Raw genomic sequence first — 23,796 nt, 5'->3', positions numbered from 1 at the left:
TATCAAAATAAGTCACGAGTTTCCGCCCTACTTAAATGGAGGTGATGCAAAAATCCTACAGTGCGTCCTAAAAGCTATAAGGCGCAGCACGGCAACCCCAAGATCCCACACTTCATTACACATGCAGCCATCTTTGACGGGAGTAAATCGATGCTGGATAATAGCTGGCACCCCCACCCCTTTTCCTCCTCTACCAGCACCCCCCCGCTCTCCCCCCCATTCAAAACATCTTCCTATCATCCCATCACTCCTTTTGTTTTCATGCAGCCTGACATTCTTGCATCATTCTCTCTCGAACAAATTCTCTTGCACCTAATTTTTTCTCTCCTCTCTTTTCCTTTCCATCTCACCTGTCCGCTTTCATCACGCGTGTGAACCTCGCCTCTTATCAGGTGCCTTTAATAGCGTGGTGGTATACAACATGTCTGTTGTGATCACTGACAGCTTGGCTATGTTGACAGCAGCAGGGATAATAAGCTCGTTTTCTGTGTCCGGCCTGCTTCCTATAATTTAGGCCTTACCCCCCCCCCCCGTCCCCCTCTCCCGTCTCTGGGGAAGGATGCGTTATTACTCTGCCGGGGACCGGCCGCCGGTGTTTAAGAATTCCATTTCATTAAGGGTGTCGCTTTTCATGTGACTCTAAAGAAGCTCCTCTCTACAATTCGGATGAGGAAGGAGGCGGGGTGTAAAAAAAACAAAAAAAAAAAAAAAACAAAAAAAAAAAGGCGCTGAGACGGTTTGAGAAGTTTTAGCAATTCTTCAAACCAGCTTTGGAAATAATTTACGATGCTTAATGGCCCGCTGCGGGCTTGTTGCATACAATTAAAGCTGTAATCCATTACAGGGAGAAAAAAAAACAAAAAAAAAAAGCCAAATAAGCCTGTCATAGCTACTTTATTCATATTTAGAAGAGTGAAAACCATTTGAAATCAATAACCCATGTCGCTGCTGGACTTTGCTCGACAAAATGGTCCCAAGGGACAAAATAAATGCTTATTTGTTTATTAAATTAAATTCCGTTTAATACTTTCAGCAAGGAAAACAGAAAACTTGTAATACTTTTTAACAAAGCACCGTAGCTCTGTATACAGTTTGTACAAATACCAACCATAAAAACAAGTACTCAAAAATACTGAATTATTAATAATTACGCCCACAACAACAACTCCTGTGTGAAGAATTTTTTTGGTGACTAAACAATAATGATGGCGGCTTTGGAGATGAGAAAGTGAGGAGTGGCTGCATGAAATATTCAGAACCAAGCGAGGCTAAAGCTATTGGAGGAAGACAGCTTAGCGAGATAAAAAAAAAAAAAAAAAAGCTGAGCATACGCCCCTGCAATATTTTCTCCTATTCTGCGGCTTGAATCACAATCACTGTAAATTATTTTGCAGACTATGCAATGCAACAAAAGGGGAGGGAATGGAATATATATCACACAAGGCTTATGAAAATTCATTCATTCATTCATTTTCTACTGCTTTTTCCTCATGAGGGTCGGGGGTGCTGGAGCCTATCCCAGCTGTCTTCGAGCGAGAGTGGCGGGGTACACTCTGGACTGGTGGCCAGCCAATCACAGGGCACATATAGACAAACAACCATTCACACTCACATTCTCTTGATTCATTCATTCATCTTCTCATATATTACAAGTTGCACCATGGAGATCAGGGGTGTCCAAACTACGGCCTGAGGGTCATTTGCGGCTAAACGGAAAAAAAAAAAATCCAGCATTCATTAATTCATTCATTTTCTAACGCTTTTCCTCACGAGGGTCGCTTGGGTGCTGGAGCCTATCCCAGCTGTATTTGAGCGAGAGGCAGGGTACACCTTGGACTGGTGGCCAGCCAATCACAGGGCACAAATAGACAAACAACCATTCACACTCACATTCATACCTATGGACAATTTGGAGTCACCGATTAACCTAGCATGTTTTTTTTGGAATGTGGGAGGAAACCGGAGTACTCTGAGAAAACCCACGCTTATGAAAATATCATAAAAATACATTGGGTGTCGTTTCATGTTAAATTTACTCAAGGGTGCCGCAACTTTTTGTCTATTTTGAGTGACCCTATAAGAAGTAAAGTTTCCGGATACTAGAAGTCCATTAACTCAGTAGTTATCACATGCAGACATCATTTTTTTGGGAGGGGTGTGTGTGTGTGTGTGTGTGTGTGTGTGTGGATAAACCCATTCCTATCAGTCGGGGGCTCGTGTGATGAGCAGTGTATTACCTCGTTTACCTCATGGAGGCTGGGGCCACGCTGGGCTCTTATAGCTGGAGGCTACATCGCTGCATGGGCCGTCTGCAATAAGAGGAAGAAAAATGGAGAAATTTGATCATTTGGGGCTATAAATGACAGCAGGGACGCCGACGCAGGTTAAAAACATCACTCGCCCGTCAATTCCAATCATGAGCAGTCCCAATTAAACGTGACACGGTCGCTATCCTGTCATATGACTTCACTCCACCGGGGGCGGTAGTGAGGAGTCAGACTGGGAACATAAATTCACAAACGACTTCCCTCCGTGGCTCAGGTGGTCGAGTGGTGTATCTTTTTATTGGAAGATTGCTTGTTCGATCCCCCTGGCTCCTAGAGAGAAGCTCGCTCTTGAACATGACACTGAACGGCGAAATTGCTCCATGGATAAGTTGGATGGGGGCCATGCTTGGCGGACTCCATCAGTGGATGAAAGTAAAGGGCGGCAGGCGGGGGCAAATGACTTAGAGTTATATTCTATTTATGACTTCATGTTATTCATTCATTCATTTTCTACCGCTTTTTCCTCACAAGGGTCGCAGGGGGTGCTGGAGCCTATCCCAGCTGTCTTCGTACACCCTGGACTGGTGGCCAGCCAATCACAGGGCACATATAGACAAACAACCATTCACACTCACATTCACTTATCTTCTCATATATTAAGTTGCACCATGGAGATCAGGGGTGTCCAAACTACGGCCTAAGGGTCATGGAGATCAGGGGTGTCCAAACTACGGCCTAAGGGTCATTTGCGGTCAACGGGACATTGTAGAAATTAAATCAAACCCCAAAAATATGGCATTCATTCATTCATTTTCTACCGCTTATCCCCACGAGGGTCGCTGGGGGGTGCTGGAGCCTATCCCATCTGTCTTCGGGCGAGAGTCGGCGTACACCCTGGACTGGTGGCCAGCCAATCACAGGGCACATATAGACAAACAACCATTCACACTCACATTCACTTGATTCATTCATTCATCTTCTCATATATTACAAGTTGCACCATGGAGATCAGTGGTATCCAAACTACGGCCTGAGGGTCATTTGCGGCTAAACGGGAAAAAAAAAATCCAGCATTCATTCATTTATTTTCTACCGCTATTCCTCACGAGGGTCGCGGGGGGGCTGGAGCCTATCCCAGCTGTCTTTGGGCGAGAGGCGGGGTACACCCTGGACTGGTGGCCAGCCAATCACAGGGCACATATAGACAAACAACCATTCACACTCACATTCATACCTATGGACAATTTGGAGTCGCTAATTAACCTAGCATGTTTTTGGAATGTGGGAGGAAACCGGAGTACCCGGAGAAAACCCACGCATGCACGGGGAGAACATGCAAACTCCACACAGAGATGTCTGAGGGTGGGATTGAACTTGGGTCTCCTAGCTATGAGGTTTGCATGCAAACCACTCAACCGCCGTACAACCCAAAAATCCATCAAAAAAAGGCAAAATGTCAAGAGAAGAAGCTGAGAGAAAACTTGATATTAAGTTTTTTTCAGCCTCCCCCCCCAAAAAAATACATAAAAATGACAAAATGCCCCCCCCCTTTTGATTTTCGGTATACAGCCCCCGGTGAAAAAAAATCTGGACACCTCCGATGCGGATGCAAACACTGCGGCACCAGCTGCTCTCTGCAGCAACACCATTAAGACTGGAGGAGGTGGCACTCGTCGAAAGGGGGGTGAGAGGGGGGGTCTGTATCCAGTGTTGCATTGCTGGACCGCCTCAACATCTGCGCACCCCTTGAAAAAAAAAGTTCAGCCAAGACAATTTTTTTTTACCCTCTTTATTTATATTTACCACACCCTACTTCGTTCATTCCAAAAGGTGAGAAAGAGATGCAATGGAGAGAAATACCCCCCCCAATTCGACCCCCCTTACAACTTTTCTTCAGGGCCTTCTTATAAACCAACCATCTATCTCCATTATGCCCCCGAAATTGCTATTTGTCGCTTTGCGGGGAAGAAATAATCAATATGTCTTGTGGGGGCAGCGAGCGCATTAGAGGAAGCAAATTGATGTCTCTCGCCCCAGCGCTCCTCACTCTGCACACTGCAGCACAGCTAATGGGAAGCCTCGCTGGCTGCCAGACAGGGTCCCAACCAGCGTGGATGTGTGTGTGTGTGTGTTTATGTGTGTGTGTGTGTGTGCAGACCAGCCAGTGGTCAGGCAATAGGTAATTTGTTAATGCAAAGTGAATGCCAGCGTTTGCTTGTGCGGCGCCTTAGTCGACGTGTGTACTTGTGTGTGTACTTGTGTGTGTGTTGTTGCCGCCTTATCTGCTCCAGCCATCCGGCTTTAGGTCTTTGGGCTGTCAGAGAGAGATAGCCCTGTCACCGGCCCAGCGTCCCCCCCCCCTTCCCCGAGGGCCTTGAAGGCTTCCTACAGCGAGTGACACTTCCAGAAAATCCCCCTGCCTGATAAGTGCATTGCAGACGGACGTGACCTGCCCAGTAGTCCATCTCCTCGCCCTTCACGCCTTTTATTTCATTACACAGCTTGCAAAACGGTAAACACGGAAAAGAGTAGACACCTTTTCTTATTATTAAATCTGCAGTTATATCACTATATGCGTTACATTAATAACGCTCAGTTTGGACTCTTAGGAAAAACAATCAGACTGCACTTCCGGAATAACAAACAAAAAAACAGACTGTGTACATATATTTATACTGTTATTCTGGGTGGAATTGAACCCTGGGCTCCTCGCTGTGAGGTCTGCGCGCTAACCATTCGACCGCCGTGCAGCCTTGTACGTTGTATATAAAGAACTGAATATGGACTTCCATTAATGCGCACTACCACTTCCATATTACTCTACCACAGCAGTTCCTAAACTTATTATTTTAAATATTTTTTTATTTTAAATTAAATTAAATTAATAAATGAAAAATAATTAAATTATTTACATATATTTATACTGTTATTCTGTATATTTTGTATTTTTCATATTTTGTATTTTTCATTCTTTTTTAATAGATGTGTCTGCACCTACTATACCAAAACAAATTCCTAGTATGTGTTTGATCATACATGGCAATAAACCTTTTCTGATTCTGATTTTGAATGAACGGGATTTAAATCCTTTACAATACATGCATGAGATGTCATGAACAAAAAATGCAAAGCAGAAGCAGAAGCGGAATAATATCAAGCGTTATAACATGAGAAATGAATATTTAAACAGCGGGGCTGATACTGTGACAGTTATAGAATAAATTCATTTTTTCTGTCATCCTCTCCAAAAAAACACTCACAAAATCAATCTTTGTCATTGGAGGGCTCACAGCACGAGAGGGGGGGGTTTATTGGGGGGGGGGGGTCACAACAGGATTCTTGATTATATTTGTTTGCTGCAGAGGGCATTAAGGCTGAGTCAATCTTAATTTAGCCAGGCGGCGCCTGCAACGCCACGCCACATGTCACACAATGTGCTTGTTTGTGATTTATTCAAGCATACAAATATTAATACAGTTGCGGGTATTGATAGGAAATTTTTTTTTCACCCCTTTGCATATTCCCAGTGGGAAAAATGAGATGATATTTGCCGCACAGTTTACCTGGAGACTGTGTGAATGAGCGCGCGATAAGGCTTTTGTGGCTTTAAGCCGTCATAGCAGGAAGAGCAAAAGGTGTTAATAATGCGATTACGCCGCATTCAAGTGTCCCAGTAAGCCACGGCGCTGTGACATTGAGCCTGAATGTACAATGCAAAAAGAGCCTGAATCTAAGCAGCTCAATGGGATTCAAACATCATTAATTTGCTTTTTTAGACTTGTGTTTTTCCAACTGTGACATGTCAAATGTCTTAAAAGATGGAAGCCCCTGTGGCGGCTTATCTGCACGCCGCAGCCCTGTGACAGTGTGGCGGGCTGTCCAAGGTGAACCTCTTGCGTTGTGTCCCCCTTGCACAGAATAGCTGGCAGATAAAAGGATGGATGTATGGGAATAAGGCCGTGTCTTCTTCAAAAGCTGTTACACCTCCCCTTTAAGCCTTTTTATCCACCAACACAAATGTGGATCTTTACTTTTGACAAGTAATTTGAAGGACATTGTTATGGTCCAGGCTGCACGGCGGTCGAGTGGTTAGCGCGCAGACATCACAGCTAGAAGACCCGGGTTCAATCCCATCCTCGGCCATCTCTGTGTGGAGTTTGCATGTTCTCCCAGTGCATGCGTGGGTTTTTTCCGGGTACTCCGGTTTCCTCCCACATTCCAAAAACATGCTAGGTTAATTGGCGACTCCAAATTGTCCATAGGTATGAATGTGAGTGTGAATGGTTGTTTGTCTATATGTGCCCTGTGATTGGCTGGCCACCAGTCCAGGGTGTATACTGCCTCTCACCCGAAGACAGCTGGGATAGGCTCCAGCACAAAAAATATGACAATATATTTCAATCTACTTATGTAATATCTACCATGTTACACTCTATCCACACTAAAACAGCAAACACTATTTTGGGGAAACGGCTACCACACTACGCATTGTGGATGAGTGGTTAGCATGATGGCTACACACTCAGGAGATCGAGAGGACCTGGGTTCGATTCTCTCCTCTGTGTGGAGTTTGCATATTCTCCGGGTTTGTTTTCATCGGTTACTCTGGTTTCCTCCCACTTTCCGACTCCAAATTGTCCATAGTTATGAATGTGAGTGTGAATGGTTGTTTGTCTATATGTGTCCTGTGATTGGCTGGCCACCAGTCCAGGGTGTACCCCGCCTCTCGCCTGAAGACAGCTGGGATAGGCTCCAGCACCCCCTCAAACCTCGTGAGGATAAGCGGTACAAAATGAATGAATGAATGTTATGGTCCAGGGGCTGCATAGTGGACAAGTGGTCACATGTTGGCCACACAGTCATGAGATCGGGAAGATCTGGAAAAACAGCCACATGATTGGACTGCACGTTGTATTCATTCATTCATTTTCTACCGCTTTTCCTCATGAGGGTTGCGAGGGTGCTGGAGCCTATCCCAGCTGTCTTCAGGCGAGAGGCGGGGTACACCCTGGACTGGTGGCCAGCCAGCCAATCACAGGGCACATATAGACAAACAACCATTCACACTCACATTCATACCTATGAGCAATTTGGAGTCGTCAATAATTATTAACCTATTATTAATTGTAATTAATTACTTTCAATTATTAATTAATCTAGCATGTTTTTGGAATGTGGAAGGAAACCGGAGTACCCAGAGAAAACCCACGCATGCACGGGGAGAACATGGAAACTCCACACAGAGATGGCCGAGGGTGGAATTGAACCCTGGTCTCCTAAATGTGAGGTCTGCGCATTAACCACTCGACCACTGTGCAGCTCTGTACGTTGTATATGAAGCACTGAATATGGACTTCCATTAATGCACACCACTTCCATATTACCGCAGCAGTTCCTAAACTTTTTTTTGCAGCGCCCCCCCCCATTATTTTTAATTTAAATAAATTATTTAATAAAAAATAATGACATTATTTTTTAATTTTAATTTAATTTTAAATTAATTTTAATGTAATTTTTAAATTAAATTATTTAGCTCTGCTGTTGTTATGTTTCTTTGTTTGTTTATTTGTTAGCCAAAAATGACTTCACTACTTTCCGCAAAAACTTTGAGGCATGGTTTAAAGAAGAAGCCATTATTGCTTATGAATAATACATGCCAAAACTCATGCATATGTAGGAAGCGGGTGTCTAAATTAGGAGTGTTCGGCTGTTCTAATTCACGATTGCAACCACTGGTTGTACGGTTGACCTTGAAATAAAGCTGTGCACTACTTATGTGACTTTTGAATGCCAACCCGCAAGCCATGTAGAACCTGCGTACTGTAAAAGTGTCTCTGGCGGTGCAACAATAACAGCGCAAAAAATAATTCAACTACCGGCGGTGTGTGACAAACAGAAAAATTGCGCGGCGCTGCGGGTCAATTCGGTTCTTTGATGGATGCAGAAGCACAGGAGAAAAGCACGGCAATTAGAAAAAAAAAGCCCCGTGCGAGAGTGCCGGCTGCTGCATGCACCGCTGGGCATAAATGAGTCTAGCAGCTGGGGCAACACAGGCAGGGCTTTAACACAACACGGCAGACACGCCTAAGACTCCCATTGTGCCGCTCGCTAATCCATTTCCACCCTAACGAGCTGCTTGCCTCCGAAAACCCAGCCATCCAGCCGCACACGCATGTCCACCGTCTGCCGGGCTTGGTTCAGCTCCAGTATTCTGACTTTCAGCAGCCATTTTAAGCTCCCTCTGGCAACGCTCGCTCTTGTGTTGGAACAAAACGGGAATGTTTTAGGATGCTGTGCTTGAATCTAACGAGTGAAGCTGCGTCTATTAATCTGGCAGCATTTGGTCAACATGCATTTTTTTAATGTTACATTGGTCGGCCCGATTAACCATCAGCTACACCTGACTTGACAATGACTATTAATATCACCTTTAGTAGTATTCGCTATCTAGCACCGCTGAGTGCTTCGCCCCACCGCTGCGCTTCTCCTCCCACCTGCCGTCAAAGTGACAAACTCGCCAGCAGGCTGGAGCACCCACAAGGAGACAATGTGCAAGATGAGATAAAAAAATGCAGCATAGAGGATAAAAGATGATTTCACAAGACTTGGAAGACAGTGGGACCGGTTTCAGGTGTCTGCTATGAGCTACACCACAACATGGTCTCCATTTCAGAGCCAATAAAGCATCCGTTGTCATTTCTAGAAAAAACAAATTACTCCTTTTTGCGGAATTAAACTGGTTGGTTTCCTGATACCGACCTCTTTTTTTTACACATAGTCCACACATGTTCTATAGAGTCGGCCATTGCAGAAGATTATTGTTAGCCTGCCAGTTTTGATGTTCCTAAAACAACCTCAAGACATCATACAACCACCACCATACTTGACAGTTATAGTACAGCAGGGGTCTCGAACACGGGCCCCGGCCTTGATATGAAAGTTTAATGTTAGTTTGATATGGATGCTGTATGGTATCATGTACCCAGAAAAAATTATTATGTTTGATTAATGTTCATGTTAAAGGTTAAATAACTGTTAACAGTTATCCTCCCTATCCGTGTGGAAGTGGTAAGTTTTTGGCTATTTAAGTTTAAAGGAAATAACTTGATGGCTACCGTTTAGGTCGCTAGTTCTCTAGTTTGCGAGTTAGCATGTGTCTCAAGACCCTGCAGTTGCGCAATATGTTGTAAATAGAAAAAGTATAAATGTGACTATAGTCGTGTTTTGTCATGTCAACAGGGCTCTAATAATGCTTTGTTCATTTTAATCAGAAAAAAATAATTTCTACCCACCAACTATATGTGGTTTCTTAAGTTTTTATTATTTGCCGTTTTATTATTATTATATTTATTTATTACTGATTGATTGATTTTCTTTATTCTTGATTTGTTTTTTTATTTTTCATCTTATTTTGTGCAGAAAAATAAATAGTAAGATATTTGAGAACAGTGGAATGTTTTATCAGAGCTTTTATTGTAGAAAATCGGAACCAAAGCACTGAAAAGTTTGTATATTTTTCTGTTTTTAATAAATGCGTTTTTTTATTTTTGGAAAACCTGATGCGGCCCAGCCTTGCCCAGACCCTAGCTCCAGTGGCCCCCAGGTAAATTGAGTTTGAGACCCCTGCAGTACAGTGAATGCCTCACCGTGGCTGACAATGTGCTGTCACACAATTGATTTTATGCTCTCCAAAAAAAGGCACTACCGCCATGATCACAAACAAGAAGTGTTAATGTTAAAAGACATTCTGGAAACAACAGCGCTACGTATTACGCTAAAACCTTGGTTTTCATCATTAGGCTGTTCAAAAAGCAAAACATATGTCAATGATGAATGGTGGAGCTTATTGTTGATGTGGACTTCCTGTACATCCTGATCCTCGTGACTGATTGAATCGTATATTCTCACTTTTTTTTATCAAACTGCTGGCACTTGTAACTGTCTTTGACCCCATGCTGGGTTATTTAGCAGTCACACTCAAAAAAAAGTATGGTATTTTGATTTTGTGGAGGGATATCATACAGAGCAAACGGACTACTTTGTTCAATGCAATATTGTACATAATGTACACAAACCAAGGTAAATGTTCATCCAAAACCAAATCACTGCATTGGAAATGAATACCAAAATTTTACTTTTAAAAATCATCGAATATGAGGTATAATCATCCAACCCTACAAAAAATGGCGCGATATCATACAGGGCAAACTGTCTACTTTGTTCAATGCAATATTGTACATAGTGTACAAAAACCAAGGTAACTGTTCGTCCAAAACCAAATCAATGGTCTATTTGCCTTTCATTGCAAATTAATACCAAATTGTTACCTTTAAAAATCATTGAATATGAGGTATAATCATCAAACCCTACAAAACATGGCATGATATCATACAAGGCAAACTGACTACTTTGTTCAATGCAATATTGTACATAGTGTACAAAAACCAAGGTAACTGTTCGTCCAAAACCAAATCAATGGTGTATTTGCCTTTCATTGCAAATGAATACCAAATGGTTACTTTTAAAAATCATTGAATATGAGGAATAATCATTCCACCCGACAAAAAATGGTGCAATATCATACAAGGGACTACGGGCTACTTCAATGCAATACTGTACATAATGTACAAAAACCAAGGTAAATATTCGTCTAAAAAAAAAACAAAAACAAATCACTGCATTGGAAATGAATACCAAATTGTTACTTTTCAAAATCATTGAATATGAGGTATAATCATTCCACCCTACAAAAAATGGCGCAATATCATACAGGGACTATGGGCTACTTCAATGCAATATTGTACACAAAATACAAAAACCAAGGTAAATATTCGTCCAAAACCAAATCACTGCATTGGAAATGAATATCAAATTGTTACCTTCAAAAATCATTGAATATGAGGTATAATCATTCCACCCTACAAAAAATGGTGCAATATCATACAGCGCAAACGGACTACTATTTTCAATGCAATATTGTACATAATGTACAAAAACCAAGGTAAATATTCGTCCAAAACCAAATCACTGCATTGGATATGAATAGCAAATTGTTACCTTAAAAAGTAATTGAATATGAGGTATAATCATTCCACCCTACAAAAAATGGTGCAATATCATACAGCGCAAACGGACTACTATTTTCAATGCAATATTGTACATAATGTACAAAAACCAAGGTAAATATTCGTCCAAAACCAAATCACCGCATTGGAAATGAATACCAAATTGTTACCTTTAAAAATCATTGAATATGAGGTATAATCATTCCACCCTACAAAAAATGGTGCAATATCATACAGCGCAAACCGACTACTATGTTCAATGCAATATTGTACATAAAGTACAAAAACCAAGGTAAATATTCATCCAAAACCAAATCACTGATGTGTTTGCCTTACATTGCAAATGAATACCAAATTGTTACCTTTAAAAATCATTGAATATGAGGTATAATCATTCCACCCGACAAAAAATGGCGCAATATCATACAGGGACTATGGGCTACTTCAATGCAATATTGTACACAAAGTACAAAAACCAAGGTAAATATTCGTCCAAAACCAAATCACTGCATTGGAAATGAATACCAAATTGTTACTTTTCAAAATCATTGAATATGAGGTATAATCATTCCACCCTACAAAAAATGGTGCAATATCATACAGCGCAAACGGACTACTATGTTCAATGCAATATTGTACATAATGTACAAAAACCAAGGTAAATATTCGTCCAAAACCAAATCACTGCATTGGAAATGAATACCAAATTGTTACCTTAAAAAGTCAATTAAAAAGAGGTATAATCATTCCACCCTACAAAAAATGGTGCAATATCATACAGAGCAAACGGACTACTTTGTTTAATGCAATATTGTACATAGTGTACAAAAACCAAGGTAAATATTCGTCCAAAACCAAATCAATGGTGTATTTGCCTTTCATTGCAAATCAATACCAAATTGTTACAATAAAAAATAATTGAATATGAGGTATAACCATTCCACCCTACAAAAAGAAGGGTTCAATAAATCATTAACAGATCAAAATTTAATAAGACATTCAAGCCCAAGTACTTATTCTAGCAAAACAACTTTCCAGTAGTGTTTGTCAGTATTCCAAGAACTGCTACGCAGAAAAAGAGTAATATTAATAGTACCCTTATACAAGTGTTTTGGAGACCCATGCTGATAGTTGTTTCTCGCAACACGTCTCGGTTCACTCTCGCTCCAATTAAAAATTCATGTGCACACTTTTCCTTCATGAAAATACTGCCAGGCTAAACACATATCGGGGCGTTCCTATTCTTTTCCCAACATGTTTGTTGCCTGGAATCCCACAGCTGCTTGTGTGGCTCCGAGCCCCCTTCACTGTCACTTTGTTGAATATGACTGGGCCCCAAAGGCAGACACACTGTGAAGATGAGCACAACATACCGCAGACAATAAGAAGAACCGAGCACATCAATAACCGCTAGGCTGTAGCTTAGCAGTGGGGGGGGGATTATTGGTTTTAATTCCCCCCCCCCCTCCAAACCCTCCACTAAAATGCGTGAGAGCAAACAACTGAAGGGATTCGACGCGTTTATGTGTGTAAGCGTGCGCTCCAAATCCAATCTAGCATATTTTCCAACACGTACAGAAGGCCTAGTGCAAATATTAACACTGCATCTATTGGGAGCCAATCTGGCTGCCAGCATATTGTGGTTTTTTGTTTGTTTTTTTTTCCAGAAGCCTAAGTAAACAGAGCTGAGCAGACATCGGGCATTGGTCTTTCCGGAACAATAGCATTATGTGTGTGTTGTTACTGTCGAATGTCATTTTTATTCCGAGGGTTAGCATCACGCAGGGTGGTGGAGTATCAATGTAAGCTTATTACTCGTGCTAATCGTGTTTTATGTTTTTTTGTTTTTTTTTTGTTACTTTCTTTGGACCGTTTTAATTACAGTTTTAAATCAGTTTCCCCTCCCTCAAGCAACACATTTGTTACATTTAGCTAACAATGAGCTTTCCTTGGAGGGAGTTTGCCCTGTACAGGTATAGGGCCTGTAAATATGGCGTCATTAAAAAGACCATATTGAGTGTTGAGGTTTATGCATACTTTACTGTGATTTAATGTTTGTTTGTGTCTTTGACCTCGGTATATTTTAGAAACGTACTGCTTATCCTCACTAGGGTGGCGGGGGTATGCTGGAGCCTATCCCAGCTGACTATGGGCAAGAGATATGTGAAATAACCAACCCAGCAAACAGCATTTTGTTTTGCAATTTTGTCACATAATATTCATTTATTCATTTTCTACACAAGGGTCGCGGGTGGTGCTGGAGCCTATCCCAGTCTTGGTGGTCAGCCAATCACAGGGCACATATAGACAAACAAGCATTCACACTCACATTCATACATATGGACAATTTGGAGTCGTCAATAATTATTAACCTATTATTAATTATGATTAATTATTTTCAATTATTAATTAATTTGGCATGTTTTTGGAATGTGGGAGGAAACCGGAGTCCCCGGAGAAAACCCACGCATGCACGGGGAGAACATGCAAACTCCACACAGAGATGGCCGAGGGTGGGATTGAACTCGGGTCTCCTAGCTGTGAGGTCTGCGCGCTAACCACTTGACCATCGTGCAGCCGTCACATTATATTTCACTGTGTTATTTTTTCAGCCTTTGGTTTGATGACAATATACTTATTATTTTTAAGTGACAGAGGAGGAATTATTATCATCATAATACAGTCATACCTCGCAATATCGCAATATCACGGTTCGATATTTTTCAGTAATTAATTATGATTGCTGTTTCCTGGTAGGCTATTGTTAGTTCATTTCATTCATTCATTTTCTACTGCTCATCCTCACGAGGGTTGGGGGGGAGTGCTGGAGCCTATCCCAGCTGTCTTCGGGCGAGAGGCGGGGTACACCCTGGACTGGTGGCCAGCCAATCACAGGGCACATATAGACAAACAACCATTCACACTCACATTCATACCTATGGACAATTTGGAGTCACTAATTAACCTAGCATGTTTTTGGAATGTGGGAGGAAACCGGAGTACCCGGAGAAAAAACCCACGCATGCACGGGGAGAACATGCAAACTCCACACAGAGATGGCCGAGGGTGGAATTGAACTCCGGTCTCCTAGCTGTGAGGTCTGCGCGCTAACCACTCGAACACCGTGCAACCAAGTCCAACACAAGAGTGAAAAAAGTTGTTTTTTGGCTTACTAAGTTAATAAGAAATACTGTAAATGGTCGCTTGCTAGCTAGTGGTTGTCTGAAGTCCCTGTAGCATAAGAGTTGCAAAGAATAATAGGAGTTTAAAAGTTATTTCTATGCTTCTTTGCTTGTTTTCTATGCTCCAGCTACGAAAATATTCCATTTATTAACACTTTTATTCAAGGTGCCAGAATATAGGGTTGTTATTTAGTTCAGTGGTGTATGAAGTGCTTGTGTGTTTGTATGGACATGAATGGGGCCAGTTGGCACAATATATGCGAGTGGATTGGACCATAAAGTCCAGGGCCAAATTATGATCCCAAACCACCCCTACGGTGCAGTGCATTGGCATTTTCGTTATTTTTTTTACGGAAAATGTCCCTTGTTTTCATATGCAAATGTCGCCAGGTACTATATGTCAATATACAGATTATTAATAAAGCAAGTGATGATGTTTTTTTACCAGTTGAGCTCCATAAATCCCACAAAAAAGCCATCAAGCTCCTTTTTTTGCAATGAATATCAATGACAGCGCCAACAATACCAACATGGTCATTATGTGTCAAGTCCACACGCCCACAGATATGGCGTCCATTCCTGCCCCGTTGAACAGATGACTTTGCCCCGGTGATAATGCGAAGCCTCTATCTTAGGCGGGCGAGGTGACGTCTGTTAGATCTATAAATCATGTTAGCCAGGGGATGCGGTGAGAGAGAGAGCTCAGGGTCGTAAATCTCATTACCTGAGACGGCTGGCGAAACCCCCCCCCGCCACCGCTCCCTTACCCTGTCCTCAATCTCGCCCATTATCAGCTGACCTTGACCGCCAACGCAGACACTTACACTCAATCAAGGCTGCGCTGGTTTGTGTGTGCGTCTTGTGTGAGTATGTACCTGTCATATCTGTATTGTGACATTAAGATACCCATTCACGCCCCCCCGCCGCCCCCCACCCCGCAATCTCATATGATTCTTTCATATGAAAAAATCACTTTATTTTTACTCCTGTCATTGCTATTGTGTGAGTTACGTACACACACACACACTCGACCAATCTGTTGATGCAAATGCGGTTTGCTGTTATTTGTTAGTTAAATTAACAAGAGGGAGGCTGGAAGTGGACCACTGATGAGGAGCCATCGCATAAATTGTCTATGTAAGATTGAGAAGAGGAACATGTCATTGTTATCACGCCGCGTCTGCTGATTGCACGTTATTACGTTGAGTGCACGAAGCGTGACTACAAAACATTTTCCTCCTTGAAAGCCCATCAGCATGGCTCCTGGCATTTCTAAAAAAAAAAAAAAAAAATACACCATTTATCTTGGTTACATAAAGCGCAAACCTGTTGGTATTCACTAAACATGCGGAAGAATTCATACAACACCTTGACAGATATTGCTACCTTCAAATATGGTGGAATCTGTTGAGTATATTAAAATGGAGGGGAAAGTATAGGGTGGATTATGATGGGAAATACAAAGAGCGCACTTCAACTGAACAGCTTTCTATTTGTGTTAGGTTTATGCCTAGCAAACAAGGCAGCTAACCAATAAGTATGAAGGGAAATACAAAGAAAATATTGGACAATAAGCTTTGGTATACTTATTAAAATGGTAGCTAAGCCCAGTGTTGACAATTTTGTCATCATTTAATTGGCCATTTCCTGTGTTTTCATGAGCTTATATTCATGAAAATGTATAAAAAACATATATTACACAAACACGTGTGATGAAAGAAGCTAGCACATCATGCACTTAACTCAGACGAAGCACGTTTTTTTGGTAAAATAGTCATTTATCTTGGTTGCATAAAGCACAAACCTGTTGGTATTCACTAAACATACGGAATGATTCATATGGAGTGAAACAATCACACATTTCTCTCCGTTTTGGATAATAAGCTTTGGTATACTTACTAAACTGGTAGCTAAGACCAATATTGCCAATTTTGTCATCATTTCATTGGCCATTGCCTGTGTTTTCATGAGCGTATATTCATGAAAATGTATAATAACATATAAAAAACATATATAACACAAAAACTCGTGATGAAAGAAGCTAGCACATCATGCACTTAACTCAGACGAAGTGAAACCATCAATATTGCCAATTTTGTCATCATTGAATCGGCCATTTCCTGTGTTTTCATGAGCTTATATTCATGAAAATGTATAATAACACATAAAAAACATATATAACACAAACACTCGTAATGAAAGAAGCTAGCACATCATGCACTTAACTCAGACGAAGCATGTTTTTTGGTAAATTAGTCATTTATCTTAAAGCGCAAACCTGTTGGTATTCATTAAATATACGGAAGGATTCATACAACATCTTGACAGATATTGCTACCTTCAAATATGGTGGAATCTGTTGAGTATATTAAAATGGAGGGGAAAATATAGAGTGGATTATGATGGGAAATAATAAATAAATAAAAAAACTTCAATTGAACAGCTTTCTATTTGTGTTAGGTTTATGCCTAGCAAACAAGGCAGCTAACCGATAAGTTGCCGATAAGTATGATGTGAAATACAAAGAAAATATTGGACAATAAGCTTTGGTATACTTACTAAAATGCTAGCTAAGCCCAATGTCGCCAATGTTGTCATCATTTAATTGGCCATTCCCTGTGTTTTCATGAGCTTATATCCATGAAAATGTAAAATAACACATAAAAAATATAAAAACACAAACACTCGTGATGAAAGAAGCTAGCACATCATGCACTTAACTCAGACAAAGTGCGTTTTTTGGTAAAAAATTAACATTCTAAAGAAGTGTAACATTTTGGTTACACGTATTTATTGTTGCAGCATCACGTAACCCTGCTGATTAACAGCCGGACACAAGCAGGAAGCCGGAATAAGATGCATAAAGTAGGATGCTGAGGGAACACAGCGGTCGGCCGCATCGACATGGCTTATAGTGCAGCAATATTTTCTCAAATACAAATTAACTTGGTAAAACTTTGCCAAACAACATAAATCCCCCAGGGTGAAATGTCTTTTTGTTGTGTAAATAAAAGCCCTATTCGTGCCCCCTTCGTTCCTTCGTGCCTACCAGCACCAGTCAAACACACATAATGAATGTTAGACCACCAAACAAGAGTCTTCATATTTCTCTCAACTGCGCCCTTTCTCGCTTTTTTTTTTTTTTTCGATTTTCTTTGCACTTTCCAGCGCCCACTTAAAAGCAAGATATTTTTGAGCGCCACAGCAACATCATTCCACATAATTTCATCAGTAGCCTGCAGAATATGTATGACGCCGTGCGCTTATATGCGCCCGGCTATAAAAAAAAAAAACTGAAACCGTTTGACTGAAATGGAATGGGGTCTGTCAAATTAAAAGAAGCCTAGCACAGACGCGGTGATAATTTCAGTCTTCCTCTTTACATCATTCCTACTTTTCCTTCCTCCAGTGCATCTTAATGGATTTTCATGCCTGGAGCACATTCAGGGCCGGAGCGGGAATCTTCAGCGTTATGGTACAGTATATCTGGCTGCTTCCATTATAAATAATAACAGGAGTCCCCAACCTTCAGGCAGCGGTCGCTGGGTACAATGATAAAAATATACACTGAAATTTATATATATATATATATATATATTTGTAAATACATAAAATTTTATGAAAATGCATATTTATTCATTCATTCATTTTCTACCGCTTGTCCTCACGAGGGTCGCGGGGGTGCTGGAGCCTATCCCAGCTGCCTTTGGGAGAGAGGCGGGGTACACCCTGGACTGGTGGCCAGCCAATCACAGGGCACATATAGACAAACAACCATTCACACTCACATTCATACCTATGGACAATTTGGTGTGGCCGATTAACGTAGCATGTTTTTGGAATGTGGGAGGAAACCGGAGTACCCGGAGAAAACCCACGCATGCACGGGGAGAACATGCAAACTCCACACAGAGATGGCCGAGGGTGGAATTGAACCCTGGTCTCCTAGCTGTGAGGTCTGCGCGCTAACCACTCAATCGCCATGCCACTCTAAATGCATATTAGTTTTGAAAATATGGGCCATTATTTTATTCCAAAAAAATAATACAGTGGAACCTTGGTTAGCGTACGCCCTGGTTATTGTTTTTTTTTAAAGTTAACGTTGAAGATTTAGTTTGAGTCTTGTTGTCTTAGTAATACACTCTGTGAGTCCAACTTCCTTCCTTGTTAGCATCCCATTAGCTAGCTAAACAAAATGGCAACCAAAACAGGAAATTACATCACCAGTCTATGATGATAACAAATAAGTTATGTAAATAATGTAATGTAAATATAAGTAATGTAAACGTTTCCCTTCATTGAAGACGTGACTGTTGCCAAAGACACAATGTGGCAGCGAGATCAATCACCACCACCTTCCTGTTTTCGGTCACATCAAGAATCACGTGTTCAATAAAGGTAAAAATAACCTAAGTAAAAAAAAAAAGTAAAAAGTAAAAGTAAAATGTTCCTTTATTTATGTCTTTGGTATCTCAAAACAATACACAAGAATGGGTCTAAAGCATGAGTCGATACTTTTAACTTTTAAGTAATAATACAACTTGCATTTCGACTGTGTATGCTAGAAGCCCCGCCTCCACCCACAATCCATCCACCCATCCATTTTCTATTTCGCTTGTCCTCACTAGGGTCATGGGGGTATTCTGGAGTCTATCTCTAATTTATGTTGTATTTTGTTATTGGAAATATTTATTTGGTTAGCATCCGTTTTAGTTAGAGTCAGACCTTTTGGTAGGAATGAATGATGCTAACCAAGGTTCCACTGTATACAAATCCCCCAGTTTTTACATGTTTATGTAGTTCATTTGTATTGTGTTTTAACGAGCGACGACCTGTTTGCCGGTCCTTGAACGTGCCCATTCTCCTACGCTGCTTAGATAGACTGCTATGTAGTTTTTGTCCTGTTTTTCTTTAACCTCTTTTTTTGTCCCAAATTTTGATACAGTGTCGGCATGCAGAAGGGCAAAGTTTGACGAAGTTATTTTGTGCTAATGTGCACAATGTCTAGTAAATTCATGGTCGAACGCTGTCTGTCACCACGCATGTCAAACAGCAACTCTCTGAAAAAACAAACTCCAGGCTCATACTGGTGGATGGTGGGTCTGTATTCATTATGTACTATTAATTTGATGTTGTTCTTGTATTAATTTTAGACAATACATACTGTAATAAATAAGATAAATTATAAAATTAGATTTAAAAAATATAGGAAAATTATATAAATTATTATATTTAAAAATATATAAAATTATATAAAAAATTGTAAAATTAAATTATATAAAATTATATTAAAAAGGTTGGATATCACAGACTTATATGATAACACTGTCGGTTATCAAACAAGCCCCAAACTGTCACCGTTCTCCCTAAGCAGAGAGCAAGTTTGCCAGGAAAAAGCGGAAGATTTGCTTGTTAGTGACAGCTTCTCCAGTGTTGGATGACTTGATGAAGCGCTAATCAGAGGTGAACGCCGGTAGATGACACTAACAAGGAAGGCCCATGTTGTTGTTTACCAGAAAAGACATTGTATTGGTTGTCATATATTTACGGTGAAAAACATAACAGCTGCTTTTTTTTTCGCATTCCTTGACGCTGGATGAAATATTGCAGGAGGAAATGGAACAACAGTAAGCTGAAGGGGACAGAGAGGAAAAAAAAAAAAAAAAACGAAACACCTTCCATTGTATCTTGCTGATCGTCAGACTGGCACAATCTGCATCATAGCACTGGAACAGAGTGATGGAGAATTGTTGCGAGTACAATACGCCCCAGTTTTTGCCCCAAAAATATTGGCAAATTTTATCCTGTCTCCATTTTCAGGCAATATTACACACAAGTAGTACATTTTTCCTATACTATATTATTCCGCAAAATCGAATAGCAAAACAAAGCACTCTACACGATGCTGACTCATTTGTTATTTATTTTCAGACTGCTAAATAACCCTCCATGGGGGCAACGAAAGTGAGAAATGCCGTTGTATTCAATCTCACCATGGAAGTCAACAATAAGTTCCATTTAGAATTATTTCCTATTGTTTACTGCATATAATACTATAAGTATTTTACATAAAATGTATTTTTCATAGACTCATTAATGGATTAATTTGATTTACATAACAAATGACCTTGGTTTATGTACGTTTCAGTATTCGTCAAACGTTTTGTAACAAGGTACCGCTGTACTGGAATTGCTTGTATTTTGGAAAATATTCACTGGGCAAGAGTACACGTAATCAGTAATACCACAAGAAAACTTCCTCCTTCCTGATTGCGAAGTCACTCATGGCACCGTCATCCTGTTCCGCTCCAGCAGGCGCAGGAACACCTCAGGGTACCACATTGCTCGTTTGTTTTTTCCCGTATCTCCTCCATCAGAGGGGAGCAGGCCTCATTAGCGTTCGGGCCCCTGTGGGGTCCAAGTACCCTGCAACCCACCCAAGCAAGCATGCAAGCAACCTCCAATGCACCCTTTGGGCTGGAAGCCCAAAACACAACAAATCATTGAAAGAAAAACGTGAGCTAGCATCCCTAATGCCCGGATCTTTACACTTCAAAAACACAATTATGCTAATGCCGGGAATCATTTGCCATTCCAACTCTGATTTAATGCAGCCTTTTAGTGGGGAAAGCTAATTAGAGGCTTTAATTAACATGTGCGACACAAACTGAAGAGAAGTGCGAAGGAGCCTGTCGATCACGCAGGAGCGGGGCGAAAGTGTGAGGAAAGGCAGTCTGAAAGTTATGCAAATGAGGCACGAGAGCACCGCGGGGGAGGCGTGGATCGCTGCCACTACAACGCTCTCAGTAAATATCACCGTGACCCGAAGACAGAGTGGAGTCATCTCATTAACACAGACAGAAAGGTGTCCCCGGCACCGAGTCCACCGGGGTCACCGTCGATATGACGCAAGCGGAGCTCAACTCGGGAGGAATCATTAAGCGCCCTGTCAAAACACGGTGAGCCGTGATGCAGTGTGTCCCTTGGGTAACTACTGAGGAGGATGATGTCCAGTGACCTCTATACATCCAGACGCACAAACAGGAAGCAGAACTAACACAACGCGTCTTTCCATAGTGGAGGTAAACTGGATTCTTTTTACTGACTGGAGTTCTTCTGAAGTGAATCGGCTATCGATTCGCATCGCTCACCGGTCGCCAGACCCAAGTCTGGATGGAATACGTGCAAATCTGAGAAACTCAAGTCTTCGCCAAGCACCGGTGATGCAGTTCGGTACTTTTTTCACAGGGCTAATACAATTATCCCTCGTTTATCACGGTCAAATGGCCCCAGACTCAACCGTGATAAGTGAATTTATGTGAATTTATTCCTTATTTATAAATTTAATATTTTCGTAGTTAGAGCATATAATTATTAGAGCTCTCTAGACATGACATAACACCCCTATAGTCAAATTTAAACTCTTGCTTTTTTCATGGGGCTAATACAATTATCCCTCGTTTATCACGGTCAAATGGCCCCAGACTCAACCGTGATAAGTGAATTTATGTGAATTTATTCCTTATTTATAAATTGGATATTTTCGTAGTTAGAGCATAGAATTACTAGAGCTCTCTAGACATGACATAACACCCCTATAGTCACATTTACACTCTTGCTTTTTTTTCACAGGGCTAGTACAATTATCTCTCGTTTATCACGGTCAAATGGCCCCAGACTCAACCGTGATAAGTGAATTTATGTGAATTTATTCCTTATTTATAAATTTGATATTTTTGTTGTTAGAGCATAGAATTATTAGAGCTCTCTAGACATGCCATAACACCCCTATAGTCACATTTAAACTCTTGCTTTTTTCATGGGGCTAATACAATAATCCCTCGTTTATCACAGTCAAATGGCCCCAGACTCAACCGTGATAAGTGAATTTATGTGAATTTACTCCTTATTTATAAATGGCACATTTTATAAAAAGAGAGCATCGGCGTTAGCTGCCTTGTAGCTAGCACCGGTGATGCAGTTCGGTACAGGAAGGGAAAAGGACAGTTGCTTTTTTCACGGGACTAATAAAATTATCCCTCGTTTATCACGGTGAAATGGCCCCAGACTAAACCATGATAAGTGAATTTATGTGAATTTACTCCTTATTTAAAAATGGCATATTTTCGTAGTTATTAGAGCTCTCTAGACATGACATAACACCCCTATAGTCACATTTACACTCCTATTACCCAATATTATAGGCATAATAAGTGTCTGGGCACAGAGAGCATGCAAAGCACGGGGAGAACATGCAAACTCCACACAGAGATGGCCGAGGGTGGAATTGAACCCTGGTCTCCTAGCTGTGAGGTCTGCGAGGTTATTATTTACAGTGTGTTGTTGACTTTCTTGTTATTTATTTAAAATACTTACATTCTATTTAGGCTGTACGGCGATCGAGTGGTTAGCGTGAAGACCTCACAGCTAGGAGACCCGAGTTCGATTCCACTCTCGGCCATCTCTGTGTGGAGTTTGCATGTTCTCCTTGTGCATGCGTGGGTTTTCTCCGGGTACTCCGGAGAAAACTCCCACATTCCAAAAACATGCTAGGGTAATTAGCGACTCCAAATTGTCCATAGGTATGAATGTGAGTGTGAATGGTTGTTTGTCTATATGTGCCCTGTGATTGGCTGGCCACCAGTCCAGGGTGTACCCCGCCTCTTGCCTGAAGACAGCTGGGATAGGCTCCAGCATCCCCCGCCCATGAGACCCTCGTGAGGATAAGTGGTAGAAAATGAATGAATGAATGAACATTCTATTTACATTGTGTTCTGTTTTATGGTTTAAAACCGTTTTTATGGTTTAAACTGTGCTATTTTTACCCAAGGTTATCATACCATATTACATATCTAGTCCGTAGTAGAATTTAGAGAGATGATAGACATACTTTAAGGGAAATATGGCTCCCAAACAAATATCAAATTGTATTCATTTTTAGACCGCTTCAGCCAACCGTTTCCCAATGATTGCTTCACTGGCACTTTGATATCCAATTTCAAAGATATTCCCGGTTTTCATTCACGCCTTTTATTGCATAAAGTTTCTTTTTGAGGATTTCATTAGGAAAGGGAAAGTACGTAGGATTACATTTTCCAATTGTACTGCTTAAACTTAAACGAGCTGAAGGGATATTACATGACAATAGGATTTCATTTGCTTTTAATGGAGTTTTATGGAAATTAACTGTAGTGTTATGAGGGAGTGTATATTCTAAGTCACGGCCTTTAGCCGGAGTCCCTTAGCTCGAGCGTTGATGCTGGCAGAAATTTGTTTATACAC

General features: G+C 41.0%; 1 protein-coding gene across 9 annotated transcripts in view; it reads right to left on the bottom strand.

Moving 5' to 3' along the window:
- rassf8b (Ras association domain family member 8b) overlaps positions 1-23,796 on the bottom strand; it is an 83,474-nt gene that overhangs the window by 25,951 nt on the left and 33,727 nt on the right. For 7 of the 9 annotated variants that reach the window (XM_058078289.1, XM_058078284.1, XM_058078283.1 and 4 more), the window contains one exon: positions 2,238-2,309. The gene's annotated coding sequence lies outside the window, so the exon portion shown is untranslated. The remainder of the gene's footprint in view (positions 1-2,237; positions 2,310-23,796) is intronic. The other 2 variants (XM_058078286.1, XM_058078288.1) reach the window with 1 other exon arrangement.

Source organism: Doryrhamphus excisus, chromosome 7, assembly GCF_030265055.1.
Source record: "Doryrhamphus excisus isolate RoL2022-K1 chromosome 7, RoL_Dexc_1.0, whole genome shotgun sequence".
Classification (NCBI taxonomy): Eukaryota; Metazoa; Chordata; class Actinopteri; order Syngnathiformes; family Syngnathidae; genus Doryrhamphus; species Doryrhamphus excisus.
The sequence above is the reverse complement of the archived record's forward strand: the minus strand, read 5'-3'. Positions and strand labels throughout refer to the sequence as shown.